Below are 18,024 nucleotides of genomic sequence, written 5' to 3' on the forward strand. Positions count from 1 at the left end.
GTTTTGGACTTTCTAAAATCTCATTGGTTTGAACCACTAAAGAAGGTGGATTTGAAATATCTCACATGGAAAGTGACCATGCTTCTAGCCCTGGCTTCGGCCAGGAGAGTGTCAGAACTGGCAGCTTTATCTTACAAAAGCCCATATCTGATTTTCCATTCGGACAGGGCAGAACTGCGGACTCGTCCGCATTTTCTCCCTAAGGTGGTGTCAGCATTTCATCTGAACCAGCCTATTGTAGTGCCTGCGGCTACAAGTGACTTGGAGGACTCCAAGTTACTGGACGTTGTCAGAGCATTAAAAATATATATTGCAAGGACAGCTGGAGTCAGAAAATCTGACTCGTTGTTTATATTGTATGCACCCAACAAGATGGGTGCTCCTGCGTCTAAGCAGACGATTGCTCGTTGGATCTGTAGCACAATCCAACTTGCACATTCTGTGGCAGGCCTGCCACAGCCTAAATCTGTAAAGGCCCACTCCACAAGGAAGGTGGGCTCATCTTGGGCGGCTGCCCGAGGGGTCTCGGCATTACAACTTTGCCGAGCAGCTACGTGGTCAGGGGAGAACACGTTTGTAAAATTTTACAAATTTGATACTCTGGCTAAGGAGGACCTGGAGTTCTCTCATTCGGTGCTGCAGAGTCATCCGCACTCTCCCGCCCGTTTGGGAGCTTTGGTATAATCCCCATGGTCCTTTCAGGAACCCCAGCATCCACTAGGACGATAGAGAAAATAAGATTTTACTTACCGATAAATCTATTTCTCGGAGTCCGTAGTGGATGCTGGGCGCCCATCCCAAGTGCGGATTATCTGCAATAATTGTACATAGTTATTGTTAACTAATTCGGGTTATTGTTGAAGGAAGCCATCTTTCAGAGGCTCCGCTGTTATCATACTGTTAACTGGGTTTAGATCACAAGTTGTACGGTGTGATTGGTGTGGCTGGTATGAGTCTTACCCGGGATTCAAAATCCTCCCTTATTGTGTACGCTCGTCCGGGCACAGTACCTAACTGGAGTCTGGAGGAGGGTCATGGGGGGAGGAGCCAGTGCACACCACCTGATCTGGAAAAGCTTTACTTTTTGTGCCCTGTCTCCTGCGGAGCCGCTATTCCCCATGGTCCTTTCAGGAACCCCAGCATCCACTACGGACTCCGAGAAATAGATTTATCGGTAAGTAAAATCTTATTATTTCATACTGTTAACTGGGTATAGTATCACGAGTTATACGGTGTGATTGGTGTGGCTGGTATGAGTCTTACCCGGGATTCAAAATCCTTCCTTATTGTGTCAGCTCTTCCGGGCACAGTATCCTAACTGAGGTCTGGAGGAGGGTCATAGTGGGAGGAGCCAGTGCACACCAGGTAGTCCTAAAGCTTTCTTTAGTTGTGCCCAGTCTCCTGCGGAGCCGCTATTCCCCATGGTCCTTACGGAGTCCCAGCATCCACTACGGACTACGAGAAATAGATATACCGGTGAGTAAAATCTTATTTTATACCACTTGAAATGCACAAAAACAAATGGGTAGTAAATGGATGGAAAATTAGAGTGTTGCCATTCATAGGGCGCCGGCCATAGGTGTGACATTCCTTTGTAGACTGGTTCAGGAAAACGTTTAGAGGCTGGTTATTTGCAGAGTCCATGTCTTCAGAGAGATGGCCTTTTACTTATTTATATGCCAATATTGTATCTGTATAGTTGTGTGTATAAGATTCAAGATTTATTTCTTATTTTTGTGACCCTGAAAGTCACAGCATTTGCAGGGCTGTACGTAGTCTACAGTGCTTACATCTGCCGTCTATGTAATGATGTGCTCTTTATACACATTACCTATACTATGTTGTCGTTTGTCACAATGACAAACATCACTCCTGTAATTACTCTACGGCTTGATAGAATTCCTATAAGTTGCTGTGCACGATTTGGGTTTGTTGTACATTTCTTAGTGCTGATGCTGCTATTTGCTGTCTTTTTAATAAGCTGTGGAAATGAGTCCGTGATTAAATGCTCTGTTGGTTCAGTCTGCTACAAAGTGTGTCTGCAGCACCCTGACAAGCAGCGACTGATGCTCTCATCTCACCAGCTGGAATTATTCCTTATGGGAAGAATCAGGGCTGTCCTGTCCTTGTGACTTTCCCTGTCTGACTCAATATGTAGATGAAAAACATTGCAGGACGTCATGAACCTTTAAATCATTTACGTTTCTTTTTTCTTTACCATATAAATCATGTATCTCAAGACCTTTTTTCTGTGTCCTCTGCCAGAAATGTTTTCAAAATCGCAACCATATTGTAACTTCTGTCCATGACCTTTTTCTAAAGGTGTGTACGCATCAGGCGTTGTGCTCGGTGAACAACATCACCTAGTGTTTCTCTATCGTCCTAGTGGATGCTGGGGTTCCTGAAAGGACCATGGGGAATAGCGGCTCCGCAGGAGACAGGGCACAAAAAGTAAAGCTTTTCCGATCAGGTGGTGTGCACTGGCTCCTCCCCCTATGACCCTCCTCCAGACTCCAGTTAGATTTTTGTGCCCGGCCGAGAAGGGTGCAATCTAGGTGGCTCTCCTAAAGAGCTGCTTAGAGAAAGTTTAGCTAGGTTTTTTATGTTACAGTGATTCCTGCTGGCAACAGGATCACTGCAGCGAGGGACTGAGGGGAGAAGGAGTCAACTCACCTGCGTGCAGGATGGATTGGCTTCTTGGCTACTGGACATCAAGCTCCAGAGGGACGATCACAGGTACAGCCTGGATGGTCACCGGAGCCGCGCCGCCGGCCCCCTTGCAGATGCTGAAGACAGAAGAGGTCCAGAATCGGCGGCTGAAGACTCCTGCAGTCTTCTAAAGGTAGCGCACAGCACTGCAGCTGTGCGCCATTTTCCTCTCAGCACACTTCACACGGCAGTCACTGAGGGTGCAGGGCGCTGGGAGGGGGGCGCCCTGGGAGGCAAAATGAGTACCTATAAAGGCTAAAAATACCTCACATATAGCCCTAGAGGCTATATGGAGATATTTAACCCCTGCCTGATTTCTCAAAATAGCGGGAGACGAGCCCGCCGGAAAAGGGGCGGGGCCTATCTCCTCAGCACACGGCGCCATTTCCTCTCACAGCTCCGCTGGTCAGGACGGCTCCCAGGTCTCTCCCCTGCACTGCACTACAGAAACAGGGTAAAACAGAGAGGGGGGGCAAATTTATGGCGATATTTTTATATAACAAAGCAGCTATAGGGGAGCACTTATTATAAGGCTATCCCTGATATATATATAGCGCTTTTGGTGTGTGCTGGCAAACTCTCCCTCTGTCTCCCCAAAGGGCTAGTGGGTCCTGTCTTCATTAGGAGCATTCCCTGTGTGTCTGCTGTGTGTCGGTACGTGTGTGTCGACATGTATGAGGACGATATTGGTGTGGAGGCGGAGCAATTGCCAAATATGGGGATGTCACCTCCTAGGGGGTCGACACCAGAATGGATGCCTTTATTTATGGAACTACGGGATAGTGTCAACACGCTAAAGCAGTCGTTTGACGACATGAGACGGCCGGACAATCAATTAGTGCCTGTCCAGGCGACTCAAACACCGTCAGGGGCTGTGAAACGCCCTTTGCCTCAGTCGGTCGACACAGACCCAGACACAGGCGATGACTCCAGTGGTGACGGTGACGAATCAACCGTATTTTCCAGTAGGGCCACACGTTATATGATTTTGGCAATGAAGGAGGCGTTACATTTAGCTGATACTACAGGTACCACTAAACAGGGTATTATGTGGGGTATGAAAAAACTACCTATAGTTTTTCCTGAATCAGAAGAACTAAATGACGTGTGTAATGAAGCGTGGGTTGCCCCTGATAAAAAGCTGATAATTTCAAAGAAATTATTGGCATTATACCCTTTCCCGCCAGAGGTTAGGGAGCGCTGGGAAACACCTCCTAGGGTGGACAAGGCGCTAACACGCTTATCTAAACAAGTGGCGTTACCCTCTCCTGAGACGGCCGCACTTAAAGATCCATCAGATAGGAGGATGGAAAATATCCAAAAAAAAAAAAAAAAAAAAAAAAAAAAGTATATACACACATGCAGGTGTTATACTACGACCAGCTGTAGCAACTGCCTGGATGGGCAGTGCGGGGGTAGTTTGGTCAGAATCCCTGATTGAAAATATTGATACCCTGGACAGGGACAATATTCTACTGTCGTTAGAACAAATAAAGGATGCATTTCTTTATATGCGTGATGCACAGAGGGATATATGCACACTGGCATCACGGGTAAGTGCTATGTCCATTTCGGCCAGAAGAGCTTTATGGACGCGACAGTGGACAGGCGATGCGGATTCAAAACGGCATATGGAAGTTTTGCCGTATAAGGGGGAGGAGTTATTTGGAGTCGGTCTATCAGATTTGGTGGCCACGGCTACAGCCGGGAAATCCACCTTTCTACCTCAAGTCACTCCCCAACAGAAAAAGGCACCGACTTTTCAACCGCAGCCCTTTCGTTCCTTTAAAAATAAGAGAGCAAAGGGCTATTCATATTTGCCACGAGGCAAAGGTCGAGGGAAGAGACAGCAACACGCAGCTCCTTCCCAGGATCAGAAGCCCTCCCCGGCTTCTACAAAAGCCTCAGCATGACGCTGGGGCTTCTCAAGCGGACTCGGGGACGGTGGGCGGTCGTCTCAAAAATTACAGCGCGCAGTGGGCTCACTCGCAAGTAGATCCCTGGATCCTGCAGATAATATCTCAGGGATACAGGTTGGAATTAGAGACAGATCCACCTCGCCGTTTCCTGAGGTCTGCTTTACCAACGTCCCCCTCCGAAAGGGAGACGGTGTTGGAAGCCATTCACAAGCTGTACTCTCAGCAGGTGATAGTCAAGGTACCTCTTCTGCAACAAGGGAAGGGGTATTATTCCACTCTTTTTGTGGTACCGAAGCCGGATGGCTCGGTAAGGCCTATTCTAAATCTGAAGTCCTTGAACCTGTACATAAAGAAGTTCAAGTTCAAAATGGAGTCACTCAGAGCAGTGATAGCGAACCTGGAAGAGGGGAACTTTATGGTATCCTTGGACATCAAGGATGCGTATCTCCACGTTCCAATTTACCCCTCACACCAGGGGTACCTCAGGTTCGTTGTACAAAACTGTCACTATCTGTTTCAGACGCTGCCGTTCGGATTGTCCACGGCACCTCGGATCTTTACAAAGGTAATGGCCGAGATGATGATTCTTCTTCGAAGAAAAGGCGTATTAATTATCCCATACTTGGACGATCTCCTAATAAGGGCGAGGTCCAGAGAACAGCTAGAGATGGGATTAGCACTGTCTCAAGAAGTGCTAAAACAGCACGGGTGGATTCTGAATATTCCAAAATCCCAGTTAATGCCGACAACTCGTCTGCTGTTCCTAGGGATGATTCTGGACACGGTTCAGAAAAAGGTTTTTCTCCCGGAGGAAAAAGCCAAGGAGTTATCCGAGCTTGTCAGGAACCTCCTAAAACCAGGAAAGGTGTCTGTACATCAATGCACAAGAGTCCTGGGAAAAATGGTGGCTTCTTACGAAGCGATTCCATTCGGCAGATTCCACGCAAGAATTTTCCAAAGGGATCTGTTGGACAAATGGTCAGGGTCGCATCTTCAGATGCACCTACGGATAACCCTGTCTCCAAGGACAAGGGTGTCTCTTCTGTGGTGGTTGCAGAGTGCTCATCTATTGGAGGGCCGCAGATTCGGCATACAGGATTGGATCCTGGTGACCACGGACGCCAGCCTGAGAGGCTGGGGAGCAGTCACACAAGGAAGAAACTTCCAGGGAGTATGGACGAGCCTGGAAACGTCTCTTCACATAAACATTCTGGAACTAAGAGCAATATACAATGCTCTAAACCAGGCAGAACCTCTGCTTCAGGGAAAACCGGTATTGATCCAGTCGGACAACATCACGGCAGTCGCCCATGTGAACAGACAGGGCGGCACAAGAAGCAGGAGGGCAATGGCAGAAGCTGCAAGGATTCTTCGCTGGGCAGAGAATCATGTGATAGCACTGTCAGCAGTGTTCATCCCGGGAGTGGACAACTGGGAAGCAGACTTCCTCAGCAGACACGATCTTCACCCGGGAGAGTGGGGACTTCATCCAGAAGTCTTCCACATGCTGGTAACCCGTTGGGAAAGACCAATGGTGGACATGATGGCGTCTCGCCTCAACAAAAAACTGGACAGGTATTGCGCCAGGTCAAGAGATCCGCAGGCAATAGCTGTGGACGCGCTGGTAACGCCTTGGGTGTACCAGTCGGTGTATGTGTTTCCTCCTCTGCCTCTCATACCAAAAGTATTGAGAATTATACGGCAAAGAGGCGTAAGAACGATACTAGTGGTTCCGGATTGGCCAAGGAGGACTTGGTACCCGGAACTTCAAGAGATGATCACGGAAGATCCGTGGCCTCTACCTCTAAGGAGGGACTTGCTTCAGCAGGGTCCCTGTCTGTTTCAAGACTTACCGCGGCTGCGTTTGACGGCATGGCGGTTGAACGCCGGATCCTAAAGGAAAGAGGCATGCCGGAAGAAGTCATTCCTACTTTGATTAAAGCAAGGAAGGAAGTAACCGTGCAACATTATCACCGAATTTGGCGAAAATATGTTGCGTGGTGCGAAGATCGGAGTGCTCCGACGGAGGAATTTCAACTGGGTCGATTCCTACATTTCCTGCAATCAGGATTGTCAATGGGTCTCAAATTGGGATCTATTAAGGTTCAAATTTCGGCCCTGTCGATTTTCTTTCAAAAAGAATTGGCTTCAGTCCCTGAAGTCCAGACCTTTGTTAAGGGAGTGCTGCATATACAGCCTCCTGTGGTGCCTCCAGTGGCACCGTGGGATCTAAATGTGGTTTTGGACTTCCTAAAATCTCATTGGTTTGAACCACTAAAAAAGGTGGATTTGAAATATCTCACATGGAAAGTGACCATGCTTCTAGCCCTGGCTTCTGCCAGGAGAGTGTCAGAATTGGCAGCTTTATCTTACAAAAGCCCATATCTGATTTTCCATTCGGACAGGGCAGAACTGCGAACTCGTCCGCATTTTCTCCCTAAGGTGGTGTCAGCATTTCATCTGAACCAGCCTATTGTAGTGCCTGCGGCTACAAGTGACTTGGAGGACTCCAAGTTACTGGACGTTGTCAGAGCATTAAAAATATATATTGCAAGGACAGCTGGAGTCAGAAAATCTGACTCGTTGTTTATATTGTATGCACCCAACAAGATGGGTGCTCCTGCGTCTAAGCAGACGATTGCTCGTTGGATCTGTAGCACAATCCAACTTGCACATTCTGTGGCAGGCTTGCCACAGCCTAAATCTGTAAAGGCCCACTCCACAAGGAAGGTGGGCTCATCTTGGGCGGCTGCCCGAGGGGTCTCGGCATTACAACTTTGCCGAGCGGCTACGTGGTCAGGGGAGAACACGTTTGTAAAATTTTACAAATTTGATACTCTGGCTAAGGAGGACCTGGAGTTCTCTCATTCGGTGCTGCAGAGTCATCCGCACTCTCCCGCCCGTTTGGGAGCTTTGGTATAATCCCCATGGTCCTTTCAGGAACCCCAGCATCCACTAGGACGATAGAGAAAATAAGATTTTACTTACCGATAAATCTATTTCTCGGAGTCCGTAGTGGATGCTGGGCGCCCATCCCAAGTGCGGATTATCTGCATAAGTTGTACATAGTTATTGTTAACTAATTCGGGTTATTGTTAAAGGAAGCCATCTTTCAGAGGCTCCGCTGTTATCATACTGTTAACTGGGTTTAGATCACAAGTTGTACAGTGTGATTGGTGTGGCTGGTATGAGTCTTACCCGGGATTCAAAATCCTCCCTTATTGTGTACGCTCGTCCGGGCACAGTACCTAACTGGAGTCTGGAGGAGGGTCATAGGGGGAGGAGCCAGTGCACACCACCTGATCGGAAAAGCTTTACTTTTTGTGCCCTGTCTCCTGCGGAGCCGCTATTCCCCATGGTCCTTTCAGGAACCCCAGCATCCACTACGGACTCCGAGAAATAGATTTATCGGTAAGTAAAATCTTATTTTCCCCTCCCGGGCAGTGTCGCAGATGGCGGGCATACACACTGGGGTCAATTCTATTCGGCAACTAAAGAATAGCGCCGGGAATTAGCTCCCGACGCTATTCAATTCAGCTAAAGTTAAGTCGGCGATGTCCCGTTCTCGCCGACTTAACAGGTAGTTTTGTCGGGAGAACGGGCATTCTCCGACTTAACTACCCGGCGCGAGGCTGATTCCCGACAGAATCAGCCTCGCGCCGGCCGCGAGGCAGCACTTTTGTCGGGTTTATTCTCTCATCCCCCGGGGATGAGAGAAGAATTCCCGACAATTGCGGGCAACTAGTAGCAGAATTGAATAGCGTCGGGAGCTAATTCCCGGCGCTACTCTTTAGTTGCCGAATAGAATTGACCCCATTGTGTGATATTTCTAGCGATACTGTACAGTGACGTCATGCCGCGGCCGGCCAGAGCATTCAGCTTTGGATGATAAGTCGAAATTAATCTGAATGCACACGGCCAAGACCGAGGGTCGTTAACCACCCATGGGGCTGCACATCGCTCGTCGTCGGCTTCATACATACTGGCCAATTATAGTTATCTAAAACGTTCAGGAGGGGGAAAATGAGCGATATAGATTACTGTATCACTAAGTGTGTATGCACCTTAAACACCGTTCCTACTGAGAGTTCACCCGGGCAGCGTCTACCAGCTCTGTTGTCACCAGGAATACAATGTGACAAGGTCTCACTATTAGTGCATTGTCTATGTATGTAGTATTGGGTGTGAATCATAGTATAGACAGTCACTAGGTCGACCACTATTGGTCGACATTGACTGTCGACACCCGAAATAGGTCGACATGAGTTTTAAAGTTTTTTTGGGTGTCATTTTCTTCGTAAACTGTCCGGGAAACCCGATTATTGCTTCGCTCGCCATGCTTCTGGCAAGGTTACCGTTCCAAATTGTTGTTCACGTAGATCGTAAAGTATGAAAAAGCTCCAAAAAAAAAGGTGAAAACTCATGTCGACTTTTTCCATGTCAATCTAGTGACCATGTCAACCAATAGTGGTCGACTCTAATGACTGTCTATCGAAGTACTGTTGACTTAAGGACTGGATACCTGTAGTATTTTATGTACCTCTGTCAGTGAGCAGATTATTGGTGTATTTGGAATGGTCAGACTCACCTGTGCCATAATATAACATTTTATGCTTATTACTGTAAAACATTTTTTTGGGGCAAATTTGCCCTATGTAAAGCAAATTTCCTGATGTGATTAAGCCACTGTTTGAAATGTATCCATAGTGCCATAGGGCAGACTAGATGGGCCAAGTGGTACTTACCTGCCGTCAAATTCTCTGTTTCTATGTTACAATCTATGGGGTCGATTCAATTCGGCAATTTAAGAATAGCGCCGGGAATTAGCTCCCGACGCTATTCAATTCAGCAAAAGTTAAGTCGGCGAAAGCCCGTTCTCGCCGACTTAACAGGTAGTTTTGTCGGGAGAACAGGCATTCTCTGACTTAACTACCCGCGGCGATGCTGATTCCCGATAGAATCAGCCTCGCGCCGGCCGCGCGGCAGCACTTTTGTAGGTTTTCTTCTCTCACCCCCTGGGGATGAGAGAAGAATTCCCGACAATTGCGGGTAACTAGCAGCTGAATTGAATAGCGCCGGGAGCTAATTCCCGGCGCTATTCTTAAATTGCCGAATTGAATCGACCCCTATGTATTATGTTGCTGAATAATGTACATTATATTAAATAATCATAATGGTTCTGCTCTAAATATTGACACCTTGCTCTCCTTACGTCTCAGTCAGAAGGTATAGTGACCACTGTGTGTGGTTTTATAGATGAATTTGTCAGATTAATGCGCTGGTATTATAAGCCATCACACTGAGCTCTAAAGGATCATCCGCTGTCTGTAGTGGTAGGGAAGGTAATAGTTGCTGAGAAGCAGTAAAATGTCAGGTTAGCACCGAACAATATTTATTACAGTTATGGTGAAGTAATTCTTGTTGGTGTTTATATGGTGACACCATATTGCGCATAACTTTACAGAGAATATTTTAATGTTTGACCCCATACTTGTATACACCAGTGTTTGTGCTTGGACTATTGGAAGAAACTATGCAAGCATGGACCCCCAGTGCTGGATTGAAGTCAAACTGGGATATTCAGTTACCCCGACTTGCTGTCGAGTGTAATGTATCGCCGTCGGGAGCTATCTGATTAGCCCCGATAAGTCGACGTGTGCCGCGGCTTATCAGGGATTTTGTTTCACCTGCCTCAGGTGATAACAGCCCCGTTTTCATCCGAAAACACACAGGTTTCACTGAACCTGTGTGTTAATCCCTGATAACAGCCCCGTTTTCATCCGAAAACACACAGGTTTCACTGAACCTGTGTGTTAATGGGTGTAAATGCACATTTCACCGGCTGGGCTAATTGAATAGCCCGACCGCAGCACCCGAAGAAACATCGGGGTTTTTTACTCCAGATGTCTCTTCGGGGCATATTGAATATCCCCGAAAGTATGTATGCATGCATGTGTTTCATGGGCTCCTACATGCCTTGATAGATCTGGACAACACTTGGTACACATACCCTTCATTATCCAACTTAAAATACTAGCAGGGTTCCAAGTTAAGAAATCCCCCCTGTGCGGGGCGACGGCCCCAATCACGTAAATGCGTATAGGAAGTGCATTGGTCTGTTTGTGTGTGTCTATCTGTCTGGTATGCCTGTGAGGTCATGCTGTGATGTCATAATGGTAGCAACTGCCGATACCAGGACTTTGCTGCTGCTCTGTCTCATACTCCTCCAGATTCCTGACAACACACAACTCACCAGCAGTAGGCAGTATCACCGGAAAGGCTACTCGCATAAGGTTAGTAACTGGACAAAGATAAGGGCACTTTTGGTGTGTTAAGCTGCTTTCAGCTCAAAACCGCCCAGTGTATATGCCCCGGAGATGAGCGCTGATGCGCGCCACCGCTTCATGAACGGCGGGGTGAACAGCTTTCCTATAGCGTCCTGCTATGGAAAGCCAAACACCCCTGCTGACATCGCTGGGCGGGGGGGAAATCGCTCAGTGTGTATGCACCTTTACACATGGTTTTTCACTTTTTTTTTTTCTCTGACGTCCTAGTGGATGCTGGGGACTCCGTAAGGACCATGGGGAATAGACGGCTCCGCAGGAGACTGGGCACATCTAAAGAAAGATTTAGGACTATCTGGTGTGCACTGGCTCCTCCCCCTATGACCCTCCTCCAAGCCTCAGTTAGATTTCTGTGCCCGGCTGAGCTGGATGCACACTAGGGGCTCTCCTGAGCTCCTAGAAGAAAGTATAGTTTAGGTTTTTTATTTTCAGTGAGACCTGCTGGCAACAGGCTCACTGCAACGAGGGACTAAGGGGAGAAGAAGCGAACCTACCTAAGTGGTGGTAGCTTTGGGCTTCTTAGGCTACTGGACACCATTGGCTCCAGAGGGATCGAACACAGGACCCGACCTCGTCGTCCGTTCCCGGAGCCGCGCCGCCGTCCCCCTTACAGAGCCAGAAACAAGAAGGTGGTCCGGAAAATCGGCGGCTGAAGACTTCTGTCTTCTCCAAGGTAGCGCACAGCACTGCAGCTGTGCGCCATTGCTCCTCATGCACACCACACACTGCGGTCACTGATGGGTGCAGGGCGCTGGGGGGGGGGCGCCCTGAGCAGCAATAGTAACACCTTGGCTGGCAAAACTAACACCATATATAGCCCCAGAGGCTATATAGGTGTATATTAACCCCTGCCAGAAATGATAAAATAGCGGGAGAAAGCCCGCCGAAAAAGGGGCGGAGCCAACTCCCTCAGCACACTGGCGCCATTATTCCCTCACAGCTTCGCTGGAAGGAAGCTCCCTGGCTCTCCCCTGCAGTCCTGCACTACAGAAAGGGTAAAAAAGAGAGGGGGGGCACAATTTAGGCGCAGTATATATATATTATAGGCAGCTATAGGGGAAAACACTCTGTATAGTGATATCCCTGTGTTATATAGCGCCCTGGTGTGTGCTGGCATACTCTCCCTCTGTCTCCCCAAAGGGCTTTGTGGCGTCCTGTCCTCTGTAAGAGCATTCCCTGTGTGTCTGCTGTGTGTCGGTACTGCGGTGTCGACATGTATGATGAGGATAATGATGTGGAGGCGGAGCAAAATGCCTGTGAATGTGATGTCACCCCCTGCGGGGTCGACACCAGTGTGGATGGACTTATGGAAGGAATTACGTGACAGTGTCAGCTCCTTACATAAAAGGTTTGACGACATAGGACAGCCGGCTACTCAGCTTGTGCCTGTCCAAGCGTCTCAAATGTCATCAGGGGCTATAAAACGCCCGCTACCTCAGATGACAGATACAGATGTCGACACGGATACCGACTCCAGTGTCGACGATGATGAGACGAGTGTACCCTCCAATAGATCCACCCGTTATATGATTGAGGCTATGAAAAATGTATTACACATTTCTGATGATACCCCAGGTACCACAAAAAAGGGTATTATGTTTGGTGAGAAAAAACTACCAGTAGTTTTTCCTGCATCTGACGAATTAAATGAGGTGTGTGAGGAAGCGTGGACTTCCCCAGATAAGAAATTGATCATTTCTAAACGGTTAATGGCTGCGTACTCTTTCCCGCCAGAGGATAGGTCACGCTGGGAAACACCCCCTAGGGTAGATAAAGCGCTGACACGCTTATCAAAGAAGGTGGCACTACCGTCTCCGGATACGGCCGCCCTAAAAGAACCTGCTGATAGAAAGCAGGAAAGTACCCTAAAAGCTATATACACACACACTGGCATTATATTGAGACCCGCTATTGCATCAGCTTGGATGTGCAGTGCTGCTGCTGCGTGGTCAGACTCCCTGTCGGAAAACATTGATACCATGGATAGGGACAATATTTTGCTAACGATTGACCATATAAAAGACGCGGTCTTATACATGCGTGATGCACAGAGGGATATTTGCCGGCTGGCATCAAAAATAAGCGCTATGTCCATTGCCGCCAGATGGGGGTTATGGACTAGGCAATGGTCAGGTGATGCCGACTCCAAGCGGCACATGGAAGTTTTACCCTATAAAGGGGTGGAACTTTTTGGGGAAGGTCTTTCAGACCTCGTTTTCACAGCTACTGCTGGGAAATCGACTTTTTTGCCACAGGCTACCCCACAGCAAAAGAAAGCACCGTATTATCAGGTACAGTCCTTTCGGCCCCAGAAAAATAAGCGGGCTAGAGGCTCATCCTTTCTGCCGAGGGGCAGAGGAAGGGGGAAAAAGCTGCAGCACACAGCTAGTTCATGGAGCAGAAGTCCTCCCCTGCGTCCGGTAAGTCCACAGCATGACGCTGGGGCTGTTCAGGCGGAATCGGGAACGGTGGGGGCACGTCTCAGGTTTTTCAGCACACAGTGGGCTCTCTCACAAGTGGATCCCTGGGTCCTTCAAGTGGTATCTCAGGGGTACAGGCTGGAATTCGAGACGTCTTCCCCCCCCCCCCCCCCCCCCCCCCCCCCCCCCCGCCGTTTCCTAAAATCTGCCTTGCCGGTAACTCCCTCTGCCAGGGAGGCAGTGTTGGTGGCTATTCAAAAACTGTATTCACAGAAAGTGATTGTCAAGGTACCCCTCCTTCAGCAAGGAAAGGGTTACTACTCCACAATGTTTGTGGTACCGAAACCGGACGGTTCGGTGAGACCCATCTTAAATTTAAAAGCCTTGAACACTTATATCAAAAGGTTCAAGTTCAAGATGGAATCGCTCAGGGCGGTTATTGCGAACCTGGAGGAGGGGGATTACATGGTATCCCTGGACATCAAGGATGCGTACCTGCATGTCCCCATTTACCCTCCGCACCAGGAGTACCTCAGATTTGTGGTACAGGACTGTCACTATCAGTTCCAGATGCTGCCGTTTGGGTTATCCACGGCACCGAGGGTCTTTACCAAGGTAATGGCCGAAATGATGATACTCCTTCGCAAGAAGGGAGTTTTAATTATCCCGTACTTGGACGATCTCCTGATAATGGCGAGGTCCAAAGAACAGTTGATAGTGGGGTTGGCACTTTCTCAGGAAGTGCTACAACAGCACGGCTGGATTCTAAACATTCCAAAGTCACAGCTGGTCCCGACGACACGTCTTCTGTTCCTGGGAATGATTCTGGACACAGACCAGAAAAAGTGTTTCTTCCACTGGAAAAAGCAGAGGAATTGTCATCTCTGGTCAGAGACATCCTAAAACCAGGAAAAGTGTCGGTACATCAATGCACACGAGTCCTGGGAAAAATGGTAGCTTCGTACGAAGCAATTCCATTCGGAAGGTTCCATGCAAGGACGTTCCAGTGGGACCTGTTGGACAAATGGTCCGGGTCCCATCTCCAGATGCAACAGCGGATAACCCTATCGGCCAGAACCAGGGTGTCGCTGCTGTGGTGGCTGCAGAGGGCTCATCTACTAGAGGGCCGCAGATTCGGAATACAGGACTGGGTCCTGGTGACCACGGATGCCAGCCTTCGGGGCTGGGGGGCAGTCACAAAGGGAAGAAATTTCCAAGGACTATGGTCAGATCAGGAGATTTCTCTTCACATAAATATCCTGGAGCTAAGGGCCATTTACAATGCCCTAAGCCAGGCAAGACCACTGCTTCAAAACCAGCCGGTACTGATCCAGTCAGACAACATCACGGCGGTCGCCCATGTAAACAGACAGGGCGGCACGAGAAGCAGGATGGCGATGGCAGAAGCCACAAGGATTCTCAGATGGGCAGAGAATCATGTGTTAGCACTGACGGCAGTGTTCATTCCGGGAGTGGACCACTGGGAAGCAGACTTCCTCAGCAGGCACGACCTCCACCCGGGAGAATGGGGACTTCATCCAGAAGTCTTCCAAATGCTGGTCAACCGGTGGGAAAAACCACAGGTAGACATGATGGCGTCCCGCCTCAACAAGAAGTTGACAAGATATTGCGCCCGGTCAAGAGACCCTCAGGCGATAGCGGTGGACGCTCTAGTGACACCATGGGTGTACCAGTCGGTTTATGTGTTTCCTCCTCTACCTCTCATACCCAAGGTACTGAGAATAATAAGAAGGCGAGGAGTGAAAACCATACTCGTGGTTCCGGATTGGCCAAGAAGAGCTTGGTACCTGGAACTTCAAGAGATGCTTACAGAGGACCCTTGGCCTCTGCCGCTCAGACAAGACCTGCTGCAGCAGGGACCCTGTCTGTTCCAAGACTTACCGCGGCTGCGTTTGACGGCATGGCGGTTGAACACCGGATCCTGAAGGAAAAGGGTGTTCCGGAGGAAGTCATCCCTACCCTGATCAAAGCCAGGAAGGATGTCACCGCAAGACATTATCACCGCATTTGGCGAAAATATGTTGCTTGGTGTGAGGCCATGAAGGCCCCGACGGAGGAATTTCAACTGGGTCGATTCCTGCACTTCCTGCAAGCAGGGGTGACGTTGGGCCTCAAATTGGGGTCCATAAAGGTCCAGATTTCGGCTCTGTCGATTTTCTTCCAAAAAGAACTGGCTTCACTGCCTGAAGTTCAGACTTTTGTCAAAGGAGTACTGCATATTCAGCCTCCTTTTGTGCCCCCAGTGGCACCTTGGGATCTCAATGTGGTTTTGGCATTCCTGAAATCACATTGGTTCGAACCACTTAAGACTGTGGATTTAAAATATCTCACGTGGAAAGTGGTCATGCTGTTGGCCCTGGCGTCTGCCAGGAGGGTTTCAGAATTGGCGGCTTTGTCTTGTAAAAGCCCTTATCTGATTTTCCATATGGATAGGGCAGAATTGAGGACTCGTCCTCAGTTTCTCCCAAAGGTGGTCTCAGCTTTTCACTTGAACCAACCTATTGTGGTGCCTGCGGCTACTGGGGACTTGGAGGATTCCAAGTTGCTGGACGTAGTCAGGGCCCTTAAAATTTATATTTCCAGGACGGCTGGAGTCAGAAAGACTGACTCGCTGTTTATCCTGTATGCACCCACCAAGCTGGGTGCTCCTGCTTCTAAGCAGTCTATTGCGCGCTGGATTTGTAGCACTATTCAGCTGGCGCATTCTGCGGTGGGCTTACCGCAGCCTAAATCTGTAAAAGCCCATTCCACACGGAAGGTGGGCTCATCTTGGGCGGCTGCCCGAGGGGTCTCGGCTTTACAACTTTGCCGAGCAGCTACTTGGTCGGGGGCAAACACGTTTGCAAAATTATACAAATTTGATACCCTGGCTGAGGAGGACCTGGAATTCTCTCATTCGGTGCTGCAGAGTCATCCGCACTCTCCCGCCCGTTTGGGAGCTTTGGTATAATCCCCATGGTCCTTACGGAGTCCCCAGCATCCACTAGGACGTCAGAGAAAATAAGAATTTACTCACCGGTAATTCTATTTCTCGTAGTCCGTAGTGGATGCTGGGCGCCCATCCCAAGTGCGGATTGTCTGCAATACCTGTACATAGTTATTGTTACAAAAATCGGGTTTTGTTGTGAGCCATCTCTTTAGAGGCTCCATTTGTTATCATACTGTTAACCGGGGTTCCTATCACGTGTTATATGTTGTGATTGGTGTGGCTGGTATGAGTCTTACCCGGGATTCAAAAATCCTTCCTTATTGTGTCAGCTCTTCCGGGCACAGTTCCTAACTGAGGCTTGGAGGAGGGTCATAGGGGGAGGAGCCAGTGCACACCAGATAGTCCTAAATCTTTCTTTAGATGTGCCCAGTCTCCTGCGGAGCCGTCTATTCCCCATGGTCCTTACGGAGTCCCCAGCATCCACTACGGACTACGAGAAATAGAATTACCGGTGAGTAAATTCTTATTTTATTTTATTTTTTAATGTAGGGAAAACATTTACCCATGCATCTGTTGTTAAGACTTGATTGGCCGCTGTGGTTATATGTAGTTGAAGAGTCTGTAGATGGGCTACAGAAGTATTGCAGCAAAATGAAAATGTCTTTCATGGAAAGGGCTTTAATTAAGTTTATAGTTTGTTTTTGGGAAGATGTGGTTTTTACTTTTATCAATTTTGCTTTTGTTTGTTATTTTAAGCTTTTCTTTATATCCAAAATAGGCAGTGTCCAAAATCTTAAGTATCTACACTATAGAAGAAAGCGGCTCTTGTCCAAGCCTACAAAAGGGTGTATACTTTATGCCCAGTGGACATGATTAAATGTTCATTAAGATGTAGGGCCACACCAATGTGTGTATGGGGATGGTATCGAGATCCCGGCGCTCAGAATCCCGACACATACTAGGTATGTATCATACCCCTAAACCCCCCCCCCCCCCCTTTGCATCCTTAAGCCTAACCCACCCTCCCCACAGCCTAAAACTAAACCCCTTCTCCCTGTCTTTCCGGCTGTCAGGATTTCGGCGTCGGTATCCGGAACGCCGGGATCCCGACAGGCGGCATTTTAACTGCAACCCATGTCTAAGGCTGTCTGCGGTGTCCTTGTCCTTCATTGTCCCCAGAAGAGTCATAACTATATAGCCAGTATATCGATATGTGACGTTTATTATCAATTTTAAATACTATTAAGACAATGAAATAACATGGGGTGCGATGTTCTGCTGTTGGTCGCCATGATATCTGGCTGCGTACATCAGTGCCCAGCCTTCCTTGGTCTTCCCTCCCACCTCTTGGAGGACACGACCATCGCACTGATTTAAATCCACACCCCGTTGCGGAAATATGATACTTAACGGTCTTACATAATATACACAAATACAAAGGGTATATAGTAGAAAAATATTACATTTATATCTGCCCTGCAACTGTGATGAAAGAGAAGTGTAAAGTAACAAAATAGTAAGCCTGTACAGCCAGTGCGGCATTGTGACAAACATAAAATCTATAACCCGTTTCTGTTGTTCTCACTCATGTTCCAGTTTAACCAGAATTCGGCCAAGGTTACAGCCTTTAAGTACTATTGTGTGCACGGTGGAATTGGGCGCTTTGCAAGGTGTGAGGTGCC

At 48.4% G+C, this 18,024-nt stretch overlaps 1 protein-coding gene across 3 annotated transcripts in view; it reads left to right on the plus strand.

Annotated features, from left to right (window-relative positions):
* The window catches only part of RBPJ (recombination signal binding protein for immunoglobulin kappa J region), a 258,611-nt gene that overhangs the window by 49,776 nt on the left and 190,811 nt on the right, over positions 1-18,024 (plus strand). Inside the window, exon 1 of one of the 3 annotated variants that reach the window (XM_063922145.1) lies at positions 10,880-10,921. The exons of the other annotated variants lie outside the window; for them this stretch is intronic. The gene's annotated coding sequence lies outside the window, so the exon portion shown is untranslated. Of the gene's footprint in view, positions 1-10,879; positions 10,922-18,024 lie in introns of those variants that run through there. 3 annotated transcript variants of the gene reach the window in all.

This window comes from Pseudophryne corroboree, chromosome 1, assembly GCF_028390025.1.
Source record: "Pseudophryne corroboree isolate aPseCor3 chromosome 1, aPseCor3.hap2, whole genome shotgun sequence".
Classification (NCBI taxonomy): domain Eukaryota; kingdom Metazoa; phylum Chordata; class Amphibia; order Anura; family Myobatrachidae; genus Pseudophryne; species Pseudophryne corroboree.